Source organism: Hordeum vulgare, chromosome 5H (assembly GCF_904849725.1).
Source record: "Hordeum vulgare subsp. vulgare chromosome 5H, MorexV3_pseudomolecules_assembly, whole genome shotgun sequence".
NCBI classification, from domain to species: domain Eukaryota; kingdom Viridiplantae; phylum Streptophyta; class Magnoliopsida; order Poales; family Poaceae; genus Hordeum; species Hordeum vulgare.
The window spans coordinates 195,785,268-195,792,490 of NC_058522.1; positions in this window are offsets into that span (position 1 = coordinate 195,785,268).

Here is a 7,223-nt window from a genome sequence, read left to right on the forward strand (position 1 = left end):
TGTCGGGGGACTCTCTATCCCTTCGACACTCGCATCCTGCACCAACCCGGCAAGGAGTCCTGTACAGCAGGAGCGTACATACAACACAATTCGAATAAAAGGACTAAAGGACAGTACTCAGGAGAGATGAATTGCTCTTATTTTATTCATTATTCAGTACAAAATGGATAAAATAAATTACATTTCCACTAGTAAAAATTTGGCAGGAGCCTATGTCTTTTGCTTTTATAAAAAGATAAGTGTCGCGTAATGCCCTTCTTGTCCCTCTCCTCTTAGGGATCGGATGGAGGGGAAAAGAGGGCGAAGGGAGTCCCAAATAGAAGCCAAGCCTCACCCCGTCACGACGAGAAGGACGTGGTTCGACGTATCCACCGGTAGTGAAGACAAAGCCGAAGTACACGAGCGTGCCAGGATCCAGCTGGAAGATGAGGAAGCATCTAGGCCAAGGGCCCCCAGCAAGATCGCCTTGCCAGGAGGGGGAGGGGCGTGAGCTGATGGTGATGGTGCGACCGATGGTCAGCTGGCGCCCGAGGTGTCGTACTCTGACTTGACGGTTGGGGGCTCGCTGTCACCGTCTTCGTCAACACTGTCCTCCTCGTTGTTGTCGCTCGAGGAGGAACTTTTGGCATCACTCGAGCTTTCTTCGCAATAGCCAAGACGAGCTCTCGACTGCCTGTAAATCTTGACATAGAGCGTGTCGACCTCTAGCAACTTGAAGAAGAGAACATGCCCCGCCACGAAGGTGTTTGCATGCGTGAAGGTCTTCCACCCACGGCTCAGGAACATGACACAAGGCGGTGGATACTCAACATCAGCATGCATGACACCATTACTGCAACCGTGCATGCAGAGCCACATTCCGTGTGGTTTGTCAACCTCCATCACCCTAGCGAAAGGGCGAGGCAGGCGCAAACGACCGCTGGGAGGACAGTGCAGCCTGACGATAAACACTAGCGTTGTACCTTCAGTTTGCTCCACCAGCAGAGGGGGCATCACCCGGTCAGGTATGCCAATCCATCTCCTTCCACCATGGGATCCTCGGTGACCCCAGGCCCTTCCAGCGCCCCCGCCTCCAGTACTGGTGCCGTCCTCTATCGCCATGACTGAAGTCGCTGCATGATCTCGAGGAGAGGATCTCACTGCCTCCACAGAAGATGGAGGATGTCCTCACCCCCTCGTTATAGCAAAAATCGAAGCGACCTTAGGGGACAACAAGAAAAGAGCAATCCAGGAAACCCTAGGTTGGAGGAGAGGAGAAGGATGGATGAGCATCGCCTACCGTATCCCCCGAGTTTTATATGGACGATGCGGGGGGGGGTGGCTCTCCTACACTCCAAGGGTCGCCACCCATCTCCAACTATGGCATTGCCCCCTATCACGGGCAAACAGGTAACTGCCCCATCAATCCAATCCATGCCGCTGCGGATCCTGCCACGACCAGGCCTTTAAGTCATGCGCAAACACCTCAAGATTCTCGCAATGCATGCGCCGAGCATGGAAGAATCGACCTGAAATGGTGGGACATTGGAGAACAGCAGATTGGCGGTTACCCCTTTGCAATTTCAAGCATGTGCATGAACTTTGGGCCTGCCGAGTAGCACGGGGCAAGAGCATATGGGCCAGGATCGAGGGCTCCTGTTGGTGCACTAGTAATGGGGTACCCAGTTCCCCTTACTTATGCACACGTGTTAAGAGCAAAATCCCTCGAAGGCAACCGCCAACCCAAGCAATGTATCCGCAACCAGACGCCGGGAAGACCTACACAACAGTCAAGGATGGTCCCAAGACGCGCCAAGAACCTCTCATACCTGTTAGGGACCAATGCGTAAGCACGCTCAAGAAGACCTCACAAGTCACCCCTCCAGAAATCGCAAGACAATCTGCCACCGCTCCACCTCATCGCCACACGAGTCGCTTATCGATGAGGTACCAAGCTCCTAGATGGCTAAGTGGCTCTTGCTAAACACATGGTGACACGTCGGAAGACATATTATGACCAGTTGACACGGTCGAGAGGCGTGTCAAGAAGCCAAGCAACAACCAGCTAAACGTTTGCGAGAGCTTGCCGGGGATGCACGCCCGCACACCACCCAAGTTTGCATTTATGGCATTTTGTCTTGAGTGCCAGAGTTAAGTATGATAACACTTCTAGCTATCTAATCATGTCTATTTGCCACTATGGATGCCCCTTGAGCTATAAAAGGAGGCCCAAGGCAACCTAGCAGAGGATTGGGATCCAAGAACATTTGTACGCACATAGTAGCTCTCTACAGCAACCCTTGCCGGGGCAGAACACTGTGTGAGCTCCATCTTCCACAAATAAATCCACCACAGTAGGAGTAGGGGATTACGCTTCTCAGCAACCTAAACCTGGGTTGTCGGGGCAAGTGTGCACTCGATCACCTTTGTGACCATAGGCCCTTTCGTGGTTCAGCGGGCAGACCGCCTTGCACAAGGAGCAGAAACTATGAGGTAGCATGACAATGGGACTTGAGGCGTTTACCTAGGTTTGGGCTATTGAGAAGCCTAAAACCCAACTCCTGCTTTGGGGGATTGATTCGGGGAAGACGGAGCTCGCACAATTTTTTGCCCCGACAAGGGTTGCCGCACAGAGCCGTTTGTACAAATATTCTAGGGTCATAATCCTCTGCGGTTCGAATCCTTTGCTAGGTTGCATATGGCCTCCTTTTATAGCTCAAGGGCCATCCACAGTGGCCAACAAACATGATTAGATAGCTAACAGTGCTATCAATTAACTCTGGCCCACGAGACAAAATGCCATAAATACTGCCTTAGGTGGCGAGCGGGGGTGCGTCCCCGGCGAGCTCATCCATCGCTTAGCTTGGTCTTGCTTGGTGTATTGACACACCTCTGGACGAGTGTCAACTAGTCGTAATTTGTCTTCCAGCGCGTCGCTACGTTCCAAGCGAGAGCCACCTAGCCATATGAGAGCTCGACACCTCATTGACAAGTGACTCGTGTGGAGATGAGGTGGAGCGGTGGCAGATTGGCTCGCGCTTGTCGGGGAGGTCACCTGCTGGTTCTTCTTGAGGATGCTTGTGTCTTGGTCCCCAGAAGGTGTCGGGGGTTCTTGGCGCGTCTTGTGCCCGTCTTGGGCTGCTTGTGTTGGCCTTGTGGGTGTCTGGTTCTAGATACTTAATTGTAATGGTGGCTGCATTTAAGGGATTATGCTCTTAAACCCTATGCATAAGTTAGGGGCACGGGGTACCCCATGACTAGTGCACCGATAGTAGCCCCCGGACCTGGCCCATACGCGCTTGCCCAGGGTCACGTCCTACGATCTTGCACGGGCGTAAAATTGCAAAGGGGAACCGCCAACCCATTGTTGTGCACTATCCCACCACTTCATGTCGCTTCCGCCACACGCGCTGCATGCATTGCGAAAATCTCGCGATGGGTGTGCGTGACTTAAAGGCCTTATCACGGCAGAAGCCGCAGCGTCATGGATTGGATTGATAGGGTGGTTACCTGTTCGCCCCTGATGGTGGGCAACGGCATAGGTGGAGATGGGCGGCGACCCTTGGAGTGTAGGAGAGCCTACCCCCCTCATCGTCCCTATAAAACCGGGAGGGGTGCAGTTGGAGATGCTCATCCATCTTTCTCCTCTCCTCCAACCTAGGGTTGCCACCTTGCTCTTCTATTCTTGTCCCTTGAGGTTGCTTCTGTTTTTGCCATGACGAGGGGTGCACACGTCCTGCATCTTCTGTGGGGGTAGCGAGAGCCTCCCTCGAGATCATGTAGGTGCTCCACTCATGGCAATAGCAGGCAGCACCGGTACTCGACGTAGGGGCGCCAGAAGGGCCTGGGGTCGTCGAGGAGCCCGTGGTCGAAGGGGAAGGAGTGTCATAGCCGAAGCTCACCCCTTTCCTAGGGTGATGAGGTTAACAAACTATAGGGAATGTGGCTCATATGCCCCTTTGCTCGGGTGATGGACGAAAATCGCTGGCATGGTACCCGATGGCCGGCGGGTGGATGTAACAACAATTCTCTCGATCTCGCGGTAGAGTTCCCCGCCCATAGCACCACTTCTAGCGCACATGCATGGGAGCCTTTCTCTCGCGTGTTCTTCTCAAGGACAGGGGAATTCCCCGCCTTTCGCCACTAGGGATGACCATGCTCTGTGTGAGCGGTCCCGGAGAGCATGGCGTCTTCCTCGGCCGTGCCGAGGGGCCCGACGGCGGTAGAGGCGCCCGCTCAAGAGATCAAGATGATGGAGGGTGTGATGGCGGCGACCATCATCGCTTTGGGGATGGGGGTCGGCGACTCTGACACGTCGTGATCGCCGACAACACCATCATCATCAGCTGGCTTCGACAGCGCCATCATCTTCACCTGCCTGCCGCCAACCTCTCCTTTGCCGGCTTCGTCCGCACTTTTTGGGTGCATGGCCCTTCTGGTCTTGGCGGGGAGATGAGGAATCCCAGCCACGCACGGCTTTAGCCCTTTTTCTCCTCCATCTAATCTGTAAGTGGAGAGGGACAAGAAAGGCATTACGTGGCACTTACATTTTTATAAAGTAAAGTATTGTAGGATCTTCGCAAATTTTTAGTAGTGGAATTATAATTTATTTTATCAATTTTGTACATAAGAATGAATAAAATAAGCTCCATTCATCTCTCTTGAGTAATGTCCTTCCGCCCTTCTACTCGTATTGGGTTGTATGTACGTTCTTGTCGTACAAGACTCCTTACTGGGTTGGTGCAGGATGCAAGTGTCGAAGGGGGAGCGAGCCCCCTCACAACAGACGGGCACCATCCCCCAGCAAGGCCCCTTGTTGGTATCGGTGTGGTCCCTCCCAAGGCTAATAAGCAACAAGAGATGAAGTATGGCTCGTCCTGACAAGTGTTCCTATCGTGCAGAGAATTCCATTGTACACAATCGAAAAGGAGTGGCAAGGATTATCTCTTTAGGGGAGGTCCCCTTGAAGGTGTGATGGTCCGCCGTCCTTGTTTTTCCGTAATCTCCCGTTTACCTAGAGGTCAAACACATAGAGAAGAAGAGAGGCCCTGTCCTCTGGAAAGAGGGGAGATGATATAACAATGATTATAAGTCCATCAAGCACTCTTAGTAACTTGTAAACTAAGGCAGTAGTGACATGATAACAAAAGTAAATGCACAATGAACATGCAAATGATGACATGATGCAATGCCTAGCTTTATTTATGCACGGGGTATGCGCCTAGCTTCATACAAAAGGTTACATGCAACTGCTGCAAAGCTTGTACAAATCATTGTCGTGTACTGGCCTAGAAACCGCGCCTTACGGGTAGTACTTACAAAGATGCTCAATGTTCCACGAGTTAAGCACCTTGATGCCATCTTCGATCCACAGATGGATTGCGCGAGGTCTAGTGACTTGTACTACCCCGTAATGGCCTTCCCACTTTGGCATCAACTTGTTAGAACCCTTGGTGGACAAAACGTGCCTAAGGACAAGGTCGCCTTCTTCAAAGCTCTGGGCATGGACCCTTCGGCTATCATAGCAGCGCAGGGCCTGCTTATAGCGTGCAACACACACAATGGCCCACATACAATCTTCCTCGAGGAGCGTGGCATCGTCATGCCACAGATGCTATTGCACCACTTCATCATAGGCAAGTACTCAAGGTGACCCATATATGAGTTCCATGGGTACTACTAATTCGTCCCGATATACTAGGGATAAAGGTGTCTGGCCGGTATCTCGATTCGGTGTCGTTCCGAGGGACCAAAGAACCACCGGCAACTCATCAATCCAGCGCTTTCCGCAACTTTGCAGTCTACCAAAAGTTCTTGTACTGAGTCCTCCCAGTACTTCGGCATTCATCCTCTCAACTTGCCTGTTGCTCCGTGGGTGTCAACAGAGGTGAAGGAGACATTTCTTCCAAGGTTTCGGATGTATGCAACTTGTGAACTGGGTGCCCTTATGAGTGACTACTCGGTTGGATACTCCAAAGCGGCACATCATTCCTTTCATGAACTTGATAGCTAACTACGCGGTCACCTTTCTCACTGGCTCCATGAGGGAGTCTTGGATCAAGGGTTCCTTGGGCCACCAGTGTCAAAACCAACAATCTCGGGTTGGGGGTCCACAATTGTGGACCTTGGATCAATGGGTTGTAGGAAGAAGGGGGAGACAACGGTTTACCCAGGTTCGAGCCCTCCTATGGAGGTAATACCCTAAGTACAGATTGATTTTATTGATGAAGATGATTATATAGTAGATCTACCTTGAGATCGTATAAGCTAAACTCTAGATGATTCAGCTCCTCTACATAGATAGGGGTCTCTGTTTTATATAGACAGTAGGGACCCTAGGGTTTACAAGTTACCGACTATAGTCACGGGTGGATGAGCAGACCTAGTCTTTACAAGATTGCAGCCCATGCTAGTCTTTAGAGCCTTCCTTCCTGCCTAAAAGGTCGTTGCCTATTCGGGCTTTGTCGATACGATCAATAGCACCGCTCCCTGAGGACCACTTAATCAAACACTCCTCACTACTGGAATCCAGTTCTTTGCCGTCAACCAGTTCTTTGCCATCTGCTGGCAGATGGCAAAGAACCTTCTTTGCCATCAGTTGACACAAGGCACACGGCAAATGGCTGACTGATGTCAAAAATACTATTTGCCATGTGTCGGCCCTTTGCCGTCTGCCAGCGGACGACAAAGAGACCCAGGGCAGATGGCAAAGAGGACGGGTGGGTCCCATGCCTGTTGTGTCCGACATCCGGGGGCCTTTGCCGTTCGGGGGCCTTTGTCGTCCGCCATGGGGCCCTTTTCCGTCGGGGGAGGACGGCAAAGGGGCCGCCCCTATAACGGCCGTCAAACCCCTTCTCGCTTACTCTCTCTCTCTCCACCCCGGCGATTGTCTCTTTCCCCTCACCCCACTCGCCCCGCCGCCCTCCCTCCTTGCAGCCCTCCCCTCTACCTTGCAGCCCTCCTCCACCACCCCCCGCGGTGACCCACCCCCCGCGGCGCCCCCTCCCCGCGGGAGCCCCTCCCTGCGGTGACCCCCTCCCCGCGGCCCTCCCGTCACTGCGGCCCTCCTCCCCCACCACCACACAGTGAGTTCATTTTCTTTCATTTTTTTCCTTTTTCCATTTCATTGCATCTGTTAGTTTAGGTTACTGTCAATGTTAATTAGGTTACTTTTAGTTTAGGTTAATTAGGTTAGGTTAATTAGGAGGAGAAAAAAGAATGTTAGTTTAGGTTAATTAGGTTAA